This window comes from Pogoniulus pusillus, chromosome 22 (assembly GCF_015220805.1).
Source record: "Pogoniulus pusillus isolate bPogPus1 chromosome 22, bPogPus1.pri, whole genome shotgun sequence".
Taxonomy (NCBI): Eukaryota; Metazoa; Chordata; class Aves; order Piciformes; family Lybiidae; genus Pogoniulus; species Pogoniulus pusillus.
This window is the reverse complement of record NC_087285.1, coordinates 3993409-4013849: the sequence shown is the minus strand read 5'-3', so window position 1 is coordinate 4013849 and position 20441 is coordinate 3993409. Positions and strand designations below refer to the sequence as shown.

The following is a 20441-nucleotide window of genomic DNA, read 5'->3' as shown; positions in this document are numbered from 1 at the left end:
GACCCGATCCAGCTCTGAATGCTTGAAGCCTCTACAACTTCTCAGGGAAACCTGTTCCATCTCTGGACAGCTACCCTCATAGGGAGGAATTTCTCCCTGATGTCTAATCTATATCCAGCTTCTCCCACTTTGAGGCCATTAGCCCTCCTTCTCCTCCTGTCACTCCATGCCTTTGCCAGAACTCCTTTCCCAGCTCTCCTGTAACCCCTTTTAAATGCTAGAAGACTGCCCTGGAACCTTGTCCAGAATGAACAGCCCCAACTCTCTCAGCCTGCCTTCACAGGAGAGGTGCTCCAGCCCTGCCATCATCTTCAGAGGCCTCACTTGCAGTATCCTTTGCACCTTCTGCTCTCTTCCTGTCACACACTTTGATCCCTCTGACACAGCCTGCCTCGTGGCCTCTCCTGCTCCCTAAATCACAGAATCAGAGAATCAAGCAGATTGGCAGAGAGCTCCAAGCTCACCCAGTCCAACCTAGCACCCAGCCCCATCCAGTCAACTACACCATGGCACTAAGTGCCCCAGCCAGGCTTGGCTTCAACACCTCCAGCCACAGCCACTCCACCACCTCCCTGGGCAGCCCATTCCAATGCCAATCACTCTCTCTGCCAGGAGCTTCCTCCTCACAGCCAGCCTAGACCTGCCCTGGCACAGCTTCAGACTGTGTCCCCTTGTTCTGTTGCTGCCTGCCTGGCAGCAGAGCCCAACCCCACCTGGCTACAGCCTCCCTGCAGGCAGCTGCAGGCAGCAACCAGCTCTGCCCTGAGCCTTCCTCTGCTGCAGGCTGCACCCCCCCAGCTCCCTCAGCCTCTCCTCACAGGGCTGTGCTCCAGGCCCCTCCCCAGCCTTGCTGCCCTTCTCTCAACACCTTCCAGCACCTCAACAGCTCTCCTGAATTGAGGAGCCCAGAACTGGACACAGCACTCCAGGGGTGGCCTGAGCAGTGCTGAGTCCATGGGCAGAATATTCTCCCTTGTCCTGCTGCCCACACTGCTCCTGAGCCAGGATGCCATTGGCTCTGCTGCCCACCTGGGCACACTGCTGCCTCATGTTCAGCTACTATCTGCCAGTACCCCCAGGTCCCTTTCTGCCTGGCTGCTCTCCAGGCAGCCAATAGTGCTGGTCAGAACCACAGCCATGCCTGTAGGTGCTCAGGTGGTGCACTGACTTACTGAGCACCCCTGCAAGACATCCAAAGCTTCAAGCTTGCTGGCTCCATGTGACCCAGAAGATGCTTTGCATCAGGCAAGATTGGCCCTGAGCCTGCAATTCCCTGCCCTTGAGCTTTCCCAAGGGAAAAACTGCAAGGGGCTGCAGGGAGGGGTCTGGTGGGCAAGACAGTGTGGTTCTCCTGGGACAGCCTGCAGTGAGGACCAGGCACCGACTGCCTGCAGTGCACCCACACAGAAACAGTGTGAAGGAGCTGCCCTGTGGGCACTCAATTAGTACCCTTCCTTTAACTGCTGGCAGACATCAGGCTGCTTTGAAGCACGCCAGGTGCTGCTCTGCCCTTTGGCAGCTGCAGATGCAGGGGTCCCCGTGGGTGTTCCTGTCCTTGCTCCCACAGACAGCAGTGGGATGACTCCCAAAGGAGCAGAGGGGGGGCCGTGGCTCCTTTTTTGCGAGGTCTGAAGCTGCTTGGCTGTGTTTGTCAGCTCTTTAAGCGTCTCCCTCAGAAGGGTGTCGCTGCAAATGGCAAAACTGCAAGGAGGTTCAGTGGAAGAAGCATGCCAGAGGCAGGCTGAGGCTGCTGGCAGCGTGGCAGGGTCTGCAGGGAGCTCTGCCTTAGCTGCTCCACCTTCATTATTCCCCTCCGGCAGGGATTCAAAGGCAGCTCCTGTGCCCTGGCTCCCGGGCGTGTTGGACTTACCCGGGGCGATGACGGCAGGACTTGAGGTGAGCTGCTGCGAAGAGGCTGATGGAGGCAGCTGCCAAAGCAGCTGCACTTGAGGGGCTTTGCTGCTCCCTGCCACGGAGGCTGGCAGGGAGAGCAGCGGCAGCTCAAAGGCACTGTGGCATCGCTCCGAACCCGGACTCAGGCTGCCTCGCAGACCCCCCACGCTCGCTCTGCCCGGGGAGAAGGTCATACCTGAAGCAGGGGCATCCCCGAACGCTTAGAGGAGAGGCAAGCTGCAGTGTGCAGAGCAGCGAGAAGAGGGCAGCAGGGTGAAAAAGAAGTCCTCCCGTTGGCAAAGGCGCTTCTCTTTGGCTTGCATACTTAACAGTTTGTATGCAGTGCTGCTGTGAAGAATCCCCCTGCCAGGTGCTTGGCTAAGTGATCACCTTGAGGGGCTCACTGCAGGGATGTGGGGGTTTGGGGTGGGCATTTAACACAGAGCTGGTCAAGCTCATAGCATCCTGCCAGGCTTCCCTGGTTTCACCCTAATGCTTCCAGTAAGGCTGGCAACGAAGCATCAGCCTGCAAAGCATCACAAAATAAATCAGAAAGCAACAGAGAAGCAACAATCCAGCGACAAGACAGTCGAGAAGGCTGCCTGTGAGCCTGCCAGCAGCTCACCAGACCTTCTTCCTACAGTGCATGTGGCAGAGACCTGTCACTCAGCTGAGGATGCAGGAGACCGGAGGGAGCAGCAAACCGCATCTCACCCCGACACGATTGCAGCTGCCGTGATAAGGATCTGAGGTGCCTCCAGGAGCCATAATAATGAGGGCAATTAGTGTGCTACAAATGAAAACTTCCAAAAGCTGTACTTGGCAGATTTTTTTCTCTCACCCTGATCTGAAGCAGCTGAGGTACAAAGAGAGAGAGGTTTCCAGGAGGAGATTGCAGCTCTGGTCTCAGGCCGGCTTGAAGGTCACCAGTGCCCGAGCTGTGCCATGAAGAGAAGGCTGGTGGGGCTCAGCCTGCTAAGCTCACAGGCAGAGGAGCCCCTGGGGACCTCTTTGTTGAGGGCTCACCTTGTACATGCCCTGACAGAAGTCTCCCCTCACCCTTTGCTCCGCGGGGCTGGGCTTGTCCTCTCTCCTCAGCTCACGGTGGGGTTTTGCAGCACACCCCAGCCCTCTGCTCTGGCGTGGTGTCTTGGAGCAGGCTCATTCGCTCTCCCACATAGCTTTGGGTCTCCCACTACACGCTGGAGTGTGTTTCCCCACTCCTGCTTCCCTCATTAAATGGCTCAATGCCTCAATCACCTACAGCACTCACACCTGCGCTGGCATCAATCTCTCCCTCACCGCCAGCCTCCCGTCCTCCCCAGCTCCTCCCCTCTTCGCCCTCTCTGGTATTTGCAGCAGCACCAAATTTACAGCTCTCTGCTCCCTCCTCCAGGCCATCACGAGGCTGTTCCTCGCCCACTGCCCCTTTACCTCTGCCCTCTGCGTTTGTACCCGGCAGCCAAGCACCAGCACATCCCATTCCTCAAGCAGCTGGGAGGATGCAAAGCTTCCCATCCAGCCCTTTGTTTTTTGGGGAAGAATACAGCTTTTTCTTCTGAGAAGAATACAAATCACTCCATTGATACATGCTTGCTGTTCCCTTTGTCCTTCCCTAAATAGGTGTCCCTTTGTAAGCCACAATGCCTTGAACCCGGTGCAGCGCCTCTGTGCAAACAGGCTTGGCTTTGTGCTGACTGTTGGAACACGCAGCCAGGAGAGGAAGACTCTTCCCTGCCTGGCAGGGCCGGTGCCAGGAAGCTCCTGTTGGATCAGCTGCTGCCAACACACCCGGCCTAGGTAAAAGCCTGCAATTTATTTAATGTGTGTGGTTACAACAATTCCATTTTGCAATCAGCCTCATGAGACAGGAGTGGAACGAAAGGGCAACGTTTGGAAGAGAACAAAAACCCACAAAGACCCTGATTTGTGCTTAGATAGAAGAGATGCTCCTACCCTGCTACCTTGGCAATAAGAGACGGAGGGAGGCAGACATCAAATCGTTCACACTCCTGACTCCTTCCTTTCCAGTAGCACCAATATATATTTTGAAGAGCTTCAGTGCAGGTTTTTACTGCAGAAAATAAACAGTGAATTGTATTCCCTCCACCTCAAGCAGCAGCAAAACGCATCCTGACTGCTTCCAGCCTCAGCTCCTCACCTCCTGCTGAGCCAAGCCTCCTTGTTGTGCCAGGGTACAGACAGGCTTGGCACAAGTCAGTCCCTCCTTGCTGAAGGAGAACACAGCCAAAACCTTCACACTGTGATCTTCAGAAGCTCCTACTGCCCCCCTTCACCTTGGGGCAGGGGATACTCAACTCCCTGCCCCATCCTCCGGGCTAGCTTTTGCCAGCTGCCTTCCCTGAGCCAGTTCCCAGCACAGACAACTGCTGCACAGGGTGGGCACAAGCAGCCAGGCTGGGCATGGAGGCGGCTTAAATTGATTTAAGTAGCACTGCAGCCAATTACAGAACCAAAGGCTTCACACATGGTGTTCTGCTGCCAAAACTCCTGGGTGTAATTAGCACCAGGCTGCAGGGCTGCTGGGCCAGCTCGGGCGCCTCTGCTCCAAACTGCTGCTCGCAGGTCACAGCACCTCCCTTCAGGAGGAGACGGCTGTGGGTGGGGAGCTGCCCGGCCACATCAGATGGACCCACACGTGGCTGCCCTGCAGCATAGCATGAAGTGCAGAGGGAGCCTGCTGTCCCCATTGCAGCCCTGTGTCCTGCCTGTCACCCCCTGGCCAGGCTTAGGAGCAGCCCGAGGTGGGCAGGGCAGGTGGGCTTCATGCGGTGGCCCCCAGCAGCCGTGTCCTTGCATGTGCATCCCCGAGCCTGCTGCAGAGACTGCTCCCAGGAGCCTGGGGACAGCACAGACACTCCTGTCCGGTCTGTGCTCCCAAGCCAGGGCACCAAGGATACGATGTCTGTGTCCTCTGGTGTCCTAAGCACACTAGAGGGGGATTTCTCCTGCCCCTAGCAGTAACCATAGAGCTCCAGGGCTCCCCAGCAGCACAACCTACCCAAGCTGTACCAGCATCTGCTCTCTGGACATGGTTTCTTTTTTAAGCAACAGGGACAAGCACAAACCACAGCTCACTCAAACTCACGTGGTAGAGCAGGGATAAATTCTGCCCTGGGGTGTTTTCTCCTCGGATCATGTCACTTGTGTGTCAGTCCATCAGCCCTGCCTGTTTTCATGTCTCTCAAATGCCCTCCCGACCTCAAACGAGGGACACCAGCTGTACCCTGGGCTTTGGTCCTTTGTGGGGGACATGAGCTCCACACCTAACGCATGCAACAAGGCTCACTGGAGCCAGGAACCTACGTCCTTGGGCAAGAAAGATCAGAAGAGGACAGGGTGGGGAAAAATACGAGCAATGAGCTCAACATCAAGCCTGTTATTTCCACGGAGGCATCTCAGATGCTTCCTATCCCAGTGGCTATGTTTTTTTTTGGAGGGAGGACATCGTTTAGCACATTGATTCAAATGACCTCCACCATTAATCTTTGCAAGCCTTTATTTTTAACCTTTTTCTCTCCCCCCTCCGCTTCTCCTCCCAGAGAGGAGGCAGTTTTAGCCACAGCATCATTCTAGGGGGAGGGAGAGGGAGGTGGACAGCTTTGAAGACACCCTACTCAAAGGCCTAGTTATTCTCCCTGGGTTTTTTTTTTTCCCCCTCTCCTCACCAACTTGAGCAGCTAGAGCACATAAATTGTGTGTCAGAGCTGCCTTTTCATCTGTCCCGGGAGTTATAGACTGCACACATAAGACAATTCATGTTCCTCTGCATAATGAGGTGAGTTTTCTAAACCATAAATCTTCACTTAATATGCAGGTGGTGTTGGCTGCCAGGTTTAGGAAAACTGATGCAGTTGCCAAGTTCATGAATGTCATAAATCATTCATGCTGAGGTAGTCTGCAATCGCTCAGCCCTCCGAGACAGAGCAATTTCAAGGTGGTTGTTTAACAGCAGACTGCGATCTTCATTGATTGTTTACACAAAGAGAGTTTTTCATTAAGTTTTCTTCCCCCCCCCCAAGCCCCTTTCTCTGTCTTTTTCTGCCTTTTTCAGGTGCCCAGAGTGGTGCCCTGAAGACTCCCTGCTAGTGGCTCCCTTCCAGTTCCAAAATCCCATCAGAAATCCATTACCGAATGGATTAAAGAAACCCAACCCCAAAATCCGTGGGTTTGTAATTAAAAGAGCCTCAGAAAGCTCAGCCTGGGTGTGTAGGTAGAGCCTGGGGTATGGGGTGGAAGAAGGGGGGGGAAAAAGCAACCCCAAATATCATAGAATCTCTCTAAAGCTCTTTGGAAACCTCACTCTGGTGGCTTTAAATATTTACTGGGTTCCTGCAGAGCAGATCCCCACATAGCAGGGGACCTGCTCCCAGGCAGCAGGTTGGGTCAGATGCTGTGAGCCTCCAAAGCAGCCTGTGCAGGTACTGGTGAAAAACAATCAGAGAATCAGGCAGGGTTGGAAGGGAGCACAAGGAGCAGCCAGTGCCACCCGCCCTGCCATGCCCAGGGACACCCTACCCTAGAGCAGGCTGCACACAGCCTCAGCCAGCCTGGCCTCAAACACCTCCAGCCATGGGGCCTCAACCCCCTCCCTGGGCAACCCATTCCAGCCTCTCACCACTCTCCTGCTCAACAACTTCCTCCTGAATGTCCACTCTGACTCTCCCCACCTCCAGCTTTGCTCCATTCCCCCCACTCCTGCCACTCCCTCACAGCCTCAAAAGTCCCTCCCCAGCTTTTCTGTAGCCCCCTTCAGATCCTGGAAGGCCACAAGAAGGTCACCTGGGAGCCTCCTCTGCTCCAGCCTGCACAGCCCCAACCCTTTCAGGCTGTGCTCACAGCAGAGCTGCTGCAGCCTCTGAGCATCCTCCTGGCCCTGCTCTGGACACTCTCCAGCATCTCCACAGCCCTCTTGGCCCAGGGGCTCCAGAGCTGGATGCAGGACTCCAGGTGGGGTCTCAGCAGAGCAGAGCAGAGGGAGAGAATCCCCTCCTTGGCCCTGCTGGCCACACTGCTGCTGCTGCAGCCCAGGCTCTGCTTGGCTTTCTGTGCTGCAAGTGCACACTGCTGGCTCCTGTGGAGCTTCTCCTCCAGCAGCACCCCCAAGTCCAGAGAAGGGAGTGTGCTTCAGTTCCTCACAGGGCGGAGTTTTGGACACGCAGTGGCTTCTGCCAAACTGCCATTAATTGGAGGTGTGCTGATCCCAGCAGGGCTCTCAGCTCTGCTCCAGCGGTGGCTGCTGTGTGTGCACAAGCACAGGCAACGCACCCTCTCCGAGGAATACCCTCTGTGCTTCTGGATTTAGCTAAGCCCACACAAAAGCTGAGCTTGCTGGGTGTTCTCCTCCCCTCCCCCCATGGGATGTGCAGGATTCAGTGGGAAGTCTCCTGGGAAAGCAGCTTTCCCCCCATGAGATCTGCAGGGTTCAGTGGGATGGGAAATAAGAGCTGTGTAAATCCTGCAGGTACCTGGGAATAGACACTGCCCACCCCCCAGTGCCTGTCCTGAGGGGCTGAGCTTGGCCCCCCGTGGGGGGTTGGAACTAGATGATCCTTGTGGTCCCTTCCAAGCCTGACTGATTCTGTGATTTAATGAGTGTGAAACCCAGGCAAGGCTTTTAGGGAGAAGATGACTTAAAACGAGGGTGAGATGACATCTCACCTGAGAGTCAGCTGCTGGGAGATGAATCAGCACCAGCCTGAGGGGAGTTGCTGCTTCAGTCTGCCAGCCCCACATGTCCCCAGGAGGTCTCACCTCATGGTCGTTCTGCTTCATCTTCCTCTCCCACCACCTCCTCAGCTTTGCAATTTGCTTTCTGGGTTTGTATCACCACATCATTTTCTAGGCCAATCTTGCAAGGTGAAAGCCCTGCCCTATCTTGAAGCGTTGAGGAACATCTAGGGAGGGCTGTCACCTCCCTTGCAGAAGCAGAGCCTTGGATTCTCAAAGCCTTTCACTTCCCACCTGATTTACAGGGGGAAAAAAAAGCCCTCACCAAAAGTAAGGCACAGTACTCCTGGACAGAGTAGTAAATCAAAACTTGCTCAGGCTGGAAGCCTGGAGAGGGTCTGATGCTGAACAGCACACTCACTCTGAGTGCATCTAAGAAAAGATGTAGGTGGAAGAAGGCAGAAAATTTTGACTGCTGTTCCTACCTTCCATCATCCTCTGCTGCTGTAATTAACTCATCACAAATAATTCAGGCACCAAATCCTCTCTCTTCTTTCTACCTCGTGATTAGCCAACAAGTGCTGAAGTTTCTCAGGTCTGCTCCTTGTTCCAAGGCACTCACTGAATAATTTGTGCTAATAGCTCCCCAGCTGCAGGCTGCTCCTCAGCATCTCATAGAGAGCCAGAGTCTGAGAACCGAGCTGGACCGGTTAGGTTTGGTCAGACATGGAGGTCATAGGAGTCATAGGAATCATAGGATCACCCAGGTTGGAAGAGACCTCCAAGATCATCCAGTCCAACCTAGCACCCAGCCCTAGCCAGTCATCTAGGCTGGACACTAAGTGCCTCGTCCAGGCTTTGCTTGAACACCTCCAGGGATGATGACTCCACCACCTCCCTGGGCAGCCCATTCCAATGCCAATCACTCTCTCTGCCAAAAACTTCCTCCTAACATCCAGCCTGAACCTCCCCTAGCTCAACCTGAGACTGTGTCCCCTTGTTCTATTGCTGGTTGTCTGGGAGAAGAGACCAACCCCACCTGGCTACAGCCTCCCTGCAGGTAGTTGTAGACAGCAATGAGCTCTGCCCTGAGCCTCCTCTTCTGTAGGCTAAACACCCCCAGCTCCCTCAGCCTCTCCTCTTAGGCTTTGTGTTCCAGGCCCCTCACCAGCCTTGTTGCCCTTCTCTGGACACCTTCCAGCACCTCAACATCTCTCTTGAATTGAGGAGCCCAGAACTGGACACAGCACTCAAGGTGTGGCCTGACCAGTGCTGAGTACAGGGGCAGAATATTCTCCCTTGTCCTGCTGGCCACACTGCTCCTGAGCCAGCCCAGTCTTCTCCTTTGATCCTCCTCCTGATCTAGGGAAGGGTGTCCCTGCCCATAGCAGGGAGTTTGGAACTAGATGATCCTTGTGGTCCCTTCCAAGCCTGCCTGATCCTATGATTTAATGAGTGTGAAACCCAGGCAAGGCTTTTAGGGAGAAGATGACTTAAAATGTGACTTGCCACAGATCTGGTGTTGGGTTTGGCTCCCAGCCTGCCCTCACAGTTCTGTGGTTTCAGCATTATTCCTCACAGCCCTCCACCAATCTCTAGGTTCTCAGTACAGGATCAGACTGGCAAAACATCCCATTCTCATCCGTGCTCCTGCCTGCAGACCAATTCTCTTGGGTATTAATGAAAACTCAGCCCCAGGCCTGGGTGCTGCCAAAAGGAGCACCCCAGTCCTTTTCAGCAGCTCACAGGTCTCCACCTCCTCTCCAGCAGATCAAGGGAGGTACTCCTGCCCTGATGACACCTCACCTTGAGCACTGTGTTCAGTTCTGGGCTCCCCAGTTTAAGAGGGACAGGGATCTGCTGGAGAGGGTGCAGAGGAGGGCTAGGAGGATGATGAGGGGACTGGAGCACTGCCTGGTGAGGAGAGGCTGAGGGACATGGGGCTGCTTAGTCTGGAGAAGAGAAGACTGAGAGGGGATTGAATCAATGTAAACGTCTGAGGGCTGGGGGTCAGGAGAGGAGGGACAGGCTCTGCTCACTGCTCCCTGGGATAGGACAAGGAGCAATGGATGGAAGCTGCAGCACAGGAGGTTCCAGCTCAACACAAGGAGGAACTTCTTGACTGGAAGGGTCCCAGAGCCCTGGCACAGGCTGCCCAGAGAGGTTGTGGAGTCTCCTTCTCTGGAGCCTTTCCAGGCCTATCTGGATGTGTTGCTGTGTGCCCTGAGCTAGATTGTGTGGTTCTGCTCTGGCAGGGGGGGTTGGACTGGATGATCTCCTTGGGTCCCTTCCAACCCCTGACATCCTGTGAGCCTCACTGCAAGATGCCCTTCAGAGAAGCATCTTTCTAGAGAGATTGGCAGCTGACATTTCCCCCCTCATCCATGAGATGAAACCTAGGTGAAACTTGGGAGCTACAGGACCTTCAGAGCCACAACTCCCTCCTCTGGGAGCATTTGTGTTCCCAAGACAGATTAAGCTGGGGCTGAGCCTTGCAGTCCTCCAGGTGCTCTCCAACAGCAAGCCCCTGCCGGCTTTGTGCTGTGTGCATGAGCAAGGACACAGCTGGGGTAGTGCCAGCACACTCAAAGCCAGAGAAATTCAACCCTGCTGACTGCACCCTGAAAAAGACCTTCCTGGGAGCTCTGAGTTCATCTCCTGCATAGGGCAGCATCTCCTGGGAGCAGTAATCAGGAATCTGGGATGTCAGAGTGTGAAGGCTGAGAGCCCACCAGGAGTTATTAGCCCTGAAACCTCACAAGCAAAAATCAAACCTGACCAAAATCCAGCAATGGCAAAATACTGAATGCTCTGACTTGTTCCCACCCTGCTTGCAAAAGGAAGGAGCTTTGGGGGGGTGGTTTCTCTAAGGATGTAGAGGGGGGATTCAGATCTTCCTTTAATTGCTCCTGCAGGTCATAAGCTGCAGAGATGTGGAAGGGATTCATGTGTAAAACACCATGGTGTTTCCTCACTTGGGGCAAACAACCAAGGGCAAAATGGGGACAACCAAAAAATTACAGCTAGAAGTGTAACAGAGGAAAGAGTGGAGAGAGGAGAGGAATGAAGGTCAAATGGAAATAAGGGAGAGAAGGACTGCAGGGGCTGCAGCAGCAGTCCTGCTCCCCTGGGTTTCTGCTGCCAGGCTGGCATCCAGGTAGGCATGGCAAACTGGCTGATGCTGCCACAGCAGTGCCCCTTGGCAGGAGCAATAGGAAAGTGTATGAGACTGGATTCTTTCATAGTTTGAGTGTGATAGGCAAACTTCTCCAGAGCCTGGGAAGTCCATGGGAAGGAATTGTCCCCCTGTACTCAGCACCAGTGAGGCCACATGTTGAATGCCAGGTTCAGGTTTGAGCTCCCCACTCCAAGAAGGACATTGAGGGACTGAAGCAGGTCCAGAGGAGGGCAATGAAGCTTGTGGAAGGTCTGGAGAACAGGCTTGTGAGGAGCAGCTGAAGGAACTGGGGGGGTTTAGCCTGGAGAAAAGCAAGCTGAGGGGAAACCTTCTGGCTCTTAACAACTCCCTGAAAGGAGGTTGGAGCCAGGTGAAGGTTGGTCTCCTCTCCCCAGTAACAAGAGATAGGATGAGAGGAAAGGGCTTGGAATTGCACCAGGGAAGGTTTAGGTTGGATATTAGGAACAGTTTACTTCCTGCAAGAGCAATCAGGCATTGGAAGAGGCTGCCCAGGGAGGTGTTGCAGTCATCACCCCTGGAGCTGCTGAGGAAACGTGGACTTTGGGACATGGTTTGGTCACCATGGTAGTGTTGGGTTGACAGTTGGACTCGATGACCTTAGAGGTCTTTTCCAGCCTCAGTGATTCTGTGAAGTCACAGACACTCAGCCCAGCAAATGGAGCTTCTCTGTTCTGGCTGAGCTGAGTGACTCCGAGGAGCCTCACTGCACCCCAGGCTGAGGGTGCTGCCTGGGGAGACGGTGGTGTGGGATCCCAGGGCCAACCCTGGGAGCTGGCAGCCAACACACAGTGGTGCTTTCTGCCTTCCCTCCTTCCCCCTGTCCCTGGCCTACTTCTGGGAAGCTCCTGCTCACCCCAGCTAGCTTTTCCCCTCTCCTTCCTCTCACCATCTGCACAAGTGCCAAGCAAGCGACTCGCCTTTGCATTTCCCTGCAGAGCTGCTTGTCAATTAAAAGCTTCTCTGGAGGTTTTGACTTTCACCTCCCTTAGCTGAGTTTCCCTTTCCCAGCCTTATCCCCCTTTTCAAATGCTGCTTCAGGGAGCTTTGCATTTGCACTGGGCAGCACAGCAGCACGTCTAGAGGGCAGAAGTTGCCAAAGCTGCGCTGCTGGTGGCCCAGCCAAGTGTCACAGAGCCTAGGGGCAAAAGCCAGGGGGAAAAATATAGGATCCAGGCCATGTATGAAATAATCTTGCCCTTGGTAGATGATGCCAGCACTTGAGCAGCTAATGAGACAGCAATGCTTCTCCTCCCCCCATTACCAATGCAGGGCAGGGACCCAAATGATGTGCTGGAGGCAAGCTGAGCACGGCTGGGTTTGCTGCTTGGCTGTTCCCAAATCCCCTCTTCTGGAGCATCACTGCAGCACAATCAGCCTATGAGCAGAGGCTGTTTGCAAGTTATTTCTTGATCTAGGTATTGTCTGTGCAAAGTTTGATATTCAGAGTTCTGAATATCAGCATTAACAATATTCATTTGGGGAAATATCATCTTGCACCAATTAATTATCCCCCTCCTTACAGGTGTGTACCAACAAAGCAGGTGTACACCTGCCTTTGTCCCACACCCAATCTTGGCTGTGTTTGGAGGACTCAGGTTATCTACAGGTGCTTGTAAGAGCTGCTCATTTGTGAAAGCAAATCTTCTTATAGAATGATGGACTGGAAGCCCTCATGGGAATCAACCACATCCTGTTGGAACCAGGAGACGGAGGATAACAGAGATCTCACAGATGTTTGCAGCCTGGCTCCCTCCCTGCACTTCCCCTGCCTCAGTCAGGCTGGGTCTTACCCTGGGCTTCTGGAGCAGTAACTGGATGTTAGGAGGAAGTTCTTCACAGAGGGAGTGATTTGCCATTGGAATGGGCTGCCCAGGGAGGTGGTGGAGGCACCATCCCTGCAGGTGTTCAAGAAAAGCCTGGATGAGGCACTTAGTGCCATGGGCTGGTTGACTGGATAGGGCTGGGTGCTAGGTTGGACTGGATGATCTTGGAGGTCACACAGTATCACACAGTATTATCAGGGTTGGAAGGGACCTCACAGCTCATCAAGTCCAACCCTTTACCACAGAGCTCAAGGCCAGACCATGGCACCAAGTGCCACGTCCAGTCCTGCCTTGAACAGCTCCAGGGACGGCGACTCCACCACCTCCCCGGGCAGCCCATTCCAGTGTCCAATGACTCTCTCAGGGAAGAACTTTCTCCTCACCTCCAGCCTAAATCTCCCCTGGCACAGCCTGAGGCTGTGTCCTCTCGTTCTGGTGCTGGCCACCTGAGAGAAGAGAGCAACCTCCTCCTGGCCACAACCTCCCCTCAGGTAGTTGCAGACAGCAATAAGGTCACCCCTGAGCCTCCTCTTCTCCAGGCTAACCAATCCCAGCTCCCTCAGCCTCTCCTCGTAGGGCTGTGCTCAAGGCCTCTCCCCAGCCTCGTTGCCCTTCTCTGGACACGCTCAAGCATCTCAATGTCCCTCCTAAACTGGGGGGCCCAGAACTGAACACAGCACTCAAGGTGTGGTCTAACCAGTGCAGAGTACAGGGGCAGAATGACCTCCCTGCTCCTGCTGACCACACCATTGGTCTCTTCCAACCTGGCTGATTCTATGATTCTATAAGTGCACACTGCAGACTGGGCTGAGCTGGAGCTTTTAGGGGCTCATTGCAAAGCTGTCCCTGCTGCAGGTGTGTCCCCTCAGTGCATCATTCTGCTACAGGAGGTACCCCAGTTCCTCTGCAGAGCTGCTAACCTGAGCTGCTCAGGTCCAGGTGGTGCCACACGTCCTTGAAACTGCTACAAAGGGGATAAGTGTCTGCAAAATTGCTCAGCTCTTGCTGTCCTGCCTGTTTTATTTCTTCCTTCATAAACTGAGCCTTGGAGCTTGTAAAAGCTTAAACCCTCCTTGCCAACTCTCCAGCAGCTTTAAAGCTGAAATTCTGCCTTGAAATCCTTCTGGGACTTCAAGTGTGGTTTCATTTCTGCCCTCGGAAGAGCTCAAGAATTTCTAATGTTCTGTGCCTGGTTGTCTTTAAAAGCTGCCCATTTGCAGCCTGCCATCACCATCCAAAGCCCTGGCATGGGATTTGGGAGAAGCTGGAGCAGAAGGGCTGCTCGGAGCCCAGGAAGCCCTTCTGCAAGCCTCGCAGATGGGCAAGCAGACGCTTTCACCAAGGGAAAGCCGAATGAGCTCTTGGATGAGAGCGAATGAAGCGAGGACAGCAGGGCTGGGGAGAGGGGGGAACGCAGGAGCAAAAGGCAGGAGCTGCGTTTCCCAGCTTGGAGGCTGCCTGCCCAGGGGTGGGCATGTGGTGGTCATGTCACCCAGGACCACTTCCACGCCAGTGCAGAGCCACAGCAAGCCAGGCAGAGGAGACTAAGGAGGCACCTGGCTCTATGTTCCGCAGGCACAGGGACATAAACATGCAGCTAAAGCTGTGGGATGAATTCTGGAGGAGGTGCTCGTGTGTTTTTGTGGGCAATAACTTTGATTAACAGACAGAAAATCGAGTTTATAGGGGCTTTTAGGAGGACCTTTACCAGCATGAATAAACAATGAGCACGCCTAGCTCTGAGGTCAGGCTGGGAACGGGGCTGAGGAGCAGCGCAAGCTGCAATGGGCTCAGCGTGTGCTGGCTCCCAGCTTGGGCAGCACTAAAGCCACTGACCAAAAAAAAATAAAATAGAAAGAGATGTTTGACACTTTCCAGATCATTTAATGCCCTAATGAGATCCCTTAAAAACACAAACGAGCCACCTGAAAGCCTTATCTCCATGGCAGTGATTTCTTCTTATTATTTTTTTTCCTGAAGATGCTTTTCATCTGCAGCTGCTGGAAGCTTCCATGTAAAAATTTATTGCACACCCTCCCCTAATAAAAAGTGATGGTTTTACTGAGGGCTTTTTAAACATAAATGTGCATTTAGTTTTGAATTATACCAAGAGGCAGGCGCTGGCTTTGGTCGAGCCTGCGACACACAGCATAAATCACAGCTCCCTAGCAGCTTCCTGGGACCACAGCCTTCTGCCTAAGGGTACGAGTAACTTCTATTGACTTCAATGAAAGTTTTCTGCCATCCTGCAGTGCGAGAACAGGCCTCCAGAGACTCATTTGCTGTTGATTAAAAGCAAGAGACTAATAGCAGCGGGCGCCGCGGTGCAGCCGCGCACTGTGCCGCTTCCCGCCCGCACCGCTGCCGGTGCAGCGACTCGAAGCCTGGCCCTGCTGCTCCTGGGAGCCCCAGAGCTCTCTGAAATGCATCTTGTTTCTAATCCCCAAACTGCTTGTTTCAGCTGTTTCACCCCTAAACAGCGTGCAGTGTCATCCCAGTGCTCCCAGCCTCTCCGTGCTGGGCTGGCCCCCATACCGCACCCAGGTGGATGTGTTCCTGTGTGAGCCGCTCTAAGTGGTCCTGCTTTGGCAGGAGAGTTGGACTTGAGGGTCTTCAGGGGTCCCTTCCAACCCCTACCATTCTAGGATTCTACACCACTTGAGGACCTTCAGGGGTCCCTTCCAACCCCTACCATTCCAGGATTCTACACCACTTGAGGGTCTTCAGGGGTCCCTTCCAACCCCTACCATTCTAGGATTCTACACCACTTGAGGGTCTTCAGGGGTCCCTTCCAACCCCTACCATTCTAGGATTCTACACCACTTGAGGACCTTCAGGGGTCCCTTCCAACCCCTACCATTCTAGGATTCTACACCACTTGAGGACCTTCAGGGGTCCCTTCCAACCCCTACCATTCTAGGATTCTACACCACTTGAGGACCTTCAGGGGTCCCTTCCAACCCCTACCATTCCAGGATTCTACACCACTTGAGGGTCTTCAGGGGTCCCTTCCAACCCCTACCATTCTAGGATTCTACACCACTTGAGGACCTTCAGGGGTCCCTTCCAACCCCTACCATTCCAGGATTCTACACCACTTGAGGGTCTTCAGGGGTCCCTTCCAACCCCTACCATTCTAGGATTCTACACCACTTGAGGACCTTCAGGAGTCCCTTCCAACCCCTACCATTCTAGGATTCTACACCACTTGAGGGTCTTCAGGGGTCCCTTCCAACCCCTACCTTTCTAGGATTCTACACCACTTGAGGACCTTCAGGGGTCCCTTCCAACCCCTACCTTTCTAGGATTCTACACCACAGGGATGATTGGGGGAATTGAGCATGTCCCCTATGAAGGGAGACTGAGAGCCCTGGGGCTGTTTAGTCTGGAGAAGAGAAGACTGAAAGGAGATCTGATCAATGTGTACAAATACCTGAGAGGTGAGGCTCAGTGGCTGGGGCCAAGCTCTTTTCGCTGGTCAGCAGCAATAAGACAAGGAGCAATGGCTACAAACTGGAACTGGTTTCACCTCAGCACGAGGAGAAACTTCTTTACACTGAGGGTGACAGAGCTCTGGAGCAGCCTGCCCAGAGAGGTTGTGGAGTCTCCTTCTCTAGGGACATTCAAACCCACCTGGATGCATTCCTGTGGGAACTACCCTGAGTGATCCTGCTTTGGCAGGGAGGTTGGACTCAATCTCTGGAGGTCCCTTCCATCCTCTAAAGTTCTGTGATTCTAACCTTGCCCCCTTGTCTCCCTGGGGACATCCCAGCCCCAGCTGACTTCCAAAAAAGCTCTTCCAGAAAGGTTCCCTACAGCCTCAGCTTTGATCTGTTTGCCAACCATGCGTGGTTTAGAGAGACAGGGAGAAGAGTTTGTGGAGTCACCAGCTCTGACTGCACATAGCAAAGGAGCAGCAGCCTGGCTGGTGTCCTGTCCAAGGCTGGGGGCAGTCAGGGGAGCTCTCTGAGCACATGGCTGGTGCCTCAGCTGCTGGAGAAGCAGCCCTTGATGTGATTGAGCCTAACGAGCAGCGCGGGAGCTCGGGAGATGCACCATCAGCACAATTAGCCACGTTCTCCAGGGAAAGGGCCACGCCAGGGAGATGGGGAGATGACTGGTGATGGAGGAGTAGCAGATGGTCTCTCTCAAGGAGAACCCTGGGACAGTAATTACAAGAGACAAGAGGAGAGCTGCTGGCTTGCTCACAAGAATTTGTCCAAGCAGTCACGGCAAGCAGAGGCCTCTCCAGAAAGCAGGGATGGGAGCTCGGTGGGGATAGGGATTCTTGCCTGCAGGCTCCCGGTGCCGTGGCCACAGCCCACCTGCCTCTCCGAGGGACACAGACTCTCCCTTCACTTTGCACCGTGCCTGCAACTCCCTCTTCACCAGGCTAACCACGAGTTTAAATGCTCTAAGCTTGGCTTTGCCCTCTCCTGCTCTGCATTGCCCAGAGGGCATCCCAGCCAGGATGCAGCTTGTCCCAGCCGCTTCCCGAGAGGTCTGCGATCCAGACGTGCCTGTGGTTCTGTTTCTTGTGCAGAACAAGCTGTGCCAGCAAGGACAGGCTGGCTGTGACCTGGGAGCATAGCTTCCCAGGGCTGCTCAGGGAAGAACAAAGCAGAGCAGAACTCACAGCTTGGGAGCATTTTCCATCCTCTTTTGCCTAGCTGTGATTTTACGCCTTATTGCCCCTCTACCCCATGCCCTCATTTTCCTACTCTACCATGACTCTCTATTCCCCTCGGAGCAGCTCCCTGCCAGCCAGAGCACAGCAGAGGTCAGAGAAGGGTTTAATTCACACTCCTTGCCCTTGCTGCCCTCTCCCCTGCACTCACCTGTGCCCGTGCAGCTGGGACGTGGAGATGGAGAGGTGACGAGGGCTGTGCACTCCCAAGGTGATTTCACTGTGAGGGGTCCCTCGCCCATGTGTACCCCTTGATGTTATAGCTCTGCAATGCAGCCTGAGCAGTAGCTGAGACCTGCAGGTGATGAGGAAATCAGGGCTAATTAGAACTGCTAATTAGATCTCTGCTGAAACACTGCCTCTGCTCTGTGCTTATGCTCTGATGGGTCCCTCCTGCTCCAGGGGATCCCTCTGCCACCCCACAGGAAACAAAAGAGATAAAGAAAACAGCATCCAAAATCACTTTTGACAAGACTGAATTGTTTCACATCACACTCCCACTGACTTGGGCAGAGCTGCAGCCCTGGCTCCACTCAGGGCACTGAGCCAGGAGCATCCCAGGAAGAGCTATTGCTCTTCCCATTTACTCAGCTCAGCCTTTAGGAATCATAGAATCAACCAGGTTGGAAGAGACCTCCAAGATCATCCAGTCCAACCTATCAGCCAGCCCTGTCCAACCAACTAGAGCAGCTGGGATGGCTCCACACATGCTGGGGTGAGCCCAGCCATCCAGTTTTCCAGCACTCGTGGTGCTCAGTGGGGACTCACCTGCCAGGACACCCTTGCCTTGGGGTTCAACAACGAGCAGAGCTCCAGCAAGCTTTGCCACAGGGCTCTGCAGACTGTCTGCCCAGCTCTGGCACCAAAACCCTTCCTGAAGAGCCCTGTCCTCCTCCAGGAGCAGCAGTGCATGTCACAGAAACATCTCCCTGTAAATTGCAGCAAGAGAGGTTCTGCCTCAACACCAGGGGGAACGTCTTTACTGTAAGGATCAAAGAGCACTGGCACAGGCTGCCCAGAGAGGTTGTGGAGTCTCCTGCTCTGGAGCCTTTCCAGGCCTGTCTGGATGTGTTCTGTGTGATCTGTGTTAGATAGCATTGTCCTGCTCTGGCAGGAGGGGTTGGCCTCGGTGATCTCCTTGGGTCCCTTCCAACCCCTAACATCCTGTGAGCCTGTGTGTGACAGCCAGCTCCTAGCCCCTGGACAGACAGCAGTGTCACCTCAAGCATCTGTGCTCAAGGCTTTCCACCCCTTCCCAGGCAGCAGCAGCAGCAAAGCCCTAGGTTCACTCAGCTGCTCCTGGAAGGCCATTCCACAGACCCATCACCTCCAAGAAGATGATGAATTGCAAAACACACCTGCATGCAGCCAGCAGCCTTGGCAGCTTGGGGCTCACCCCACGTGTGCTGGGAGGGGGCTGTGCCAGCCTGCCCACCCAGGACCCCTGCAGCAGAGCCACACAGACATTTTGGTTAGGCTGCCACGACCATCCATGTCTGTCTTGCAGGATGCAGCACCGGCCAAGGCAGAGGCAGCTGCGGGTCGATACTGCTGGCTCTTTATATCAGCAGCCCTGATGGGGAGTGCCAGGGCAGGCTCTCAGCCCCTGATTTACCGAAGCACTTAAGCTGTGCCTAACTTTAAGCACAGAAGCAGCTCGGTTGAACTGGGATGGTTTAAGGTTGGGCAGCTGTGAGTAACTTGCTGAACAAGGCTCTGCATTATTCATCCCAAGCTCCAGGTAATGCATCCTTAGGAAATAACTGCAGCAAACTCTCCAAATCCCTGCTGAAAGGGCACCCTAAAGCTCTGGCTAGATGGAGAGATGAGCTGGGATTGCTTTGCAAACGCCGTGCACGCATGGCTGTGACTGTGTGAGCAGAGAAAGAGCCACACAGACGTAGTTTCAATTCGGGCAAGGCAAGGCTCAGAGCTGGGGAGGTCCCAGCTGGAGCTCCGGAGTGGGGATGTGGCAGCACAGCCATGCAGCCTAGCGCAGACCAGCCCGCCCCAGAAGGTAGGCTGGTAGGGGTCGAGGCAATTAGGCAAGCGAATTTAAGTGCAAATGTAGGTGCTTGTGCCACAGACACTCGGGCAGCGCCAGCCGTAACTGCAGCCCCAGCTCGGCATGGAGATGATGGAAAACCAGGCGGCAGAGTTCAGACGTAACAGGCTATAAGCAGAGACAGGAGGCAGCACCCTGCTTCAGGGGCACCCCTCCAGAGTAGCTGACTCCCCCCCACCAACGAGGCACAGACCCACGGTACCTGCAGGAGATGAGCATACAGCCCAGCGACAGCACCAGCCACAGCCCAGGGGGCACAGGTCCCAGTGATGGAGCGGAGCAAAGAATGAGCCTGGAAACCATGGCCACGGAACAGGGCTAGCAAGGGACAGGAGAGAGCCCTCTGCAAGGGGCGCTACTCACATGTATCTGCCAGGCTAAAGAGGGAGGGTCCCAAGGGAAGCTACTCCCACCTCATTAGCACCCCCCTGCCCTTCACACTCACATCCACAGCACCCCTGCCCTTATACCCACCCCCACAGCCCCCACCTGCCCTTCACACCCGCCCCCACAGCACCCACCTGTCCTTTGCACCCACCCCTACAACACCCCTGTCCTTCACACTCACAATCCACAGCACCTCCTGCCCTTCACACCCACCCTCCCCAGCAGCAGAAGCCCTGAGTGCAGCTGTGCCACACCAGGCCCCTGCTGCTCTGAGCTTCTTGAGCACTTTTGTGGCATGCATCAGTTAATTATTGTTAATTTCCCCCCCAACTCCCCCAGGCTGGGATTCAGGTGTCTGGGAGGGAAAGCAGCAGCGATCTGGACAGGATGCATCCAGCTGGCTGCAGGAGACCAGAGTAGGAAGCTGTAGAGATCTCACTCTACAACTACCTGGAAAGGAGGTTGTAGAGAGGTGGGGTTAGTCTGTTGGACCAAGTGACAAGGGACAGAAGAAGAAGATACGGCCTCAAGATGCCCCAGGGGAGGTTCAGGTTGGATGTTAGGAAGAATTTCTTCCTGGAAAGGGTTCTCAGGCACTAGAACAGGCTGCCCAGGGAGGTGGTGGAGTCCCCATCCCTGGAGGGATGTGAGTGGTATAGATGTAACACTGAGGGGCATGGTTTAGTCAAAGGCTTG

At 54.5% G+C, this 20441-nt stretch overlaps 1 long non-coding RNA gene across 2 annotated transcripts; it reads right to left on the bottom strand.

Annotated features, from left to right (window-relative positions):
- Positions 1–14469: 14469 nt before the first annotated feature.
- LOC135185500 (uncharacterized) lies at positions 14470–19781 on the bottom strand. 2 transcript variants are annotated; one of them, XR_010306510.1, is made up of 4 exons: positions 19561–19781; positions 18062–18222; positions 17445–17588; positions 14470–14645 (listed from the first exon to the last, which is right to left on the bottom strand). It is a non-coding gene; the product is annotated as an uncharacterized LOC135185500 (long non-coding RNA). The 2 variants fall into 2 exon arrangements; XR_010306511.1 differs by lacking the exon at positions 14470–14645 and adding an exon at positions 14665–14888.
- Positions 19782–20441: the final 660 nt, after the last annotated feature.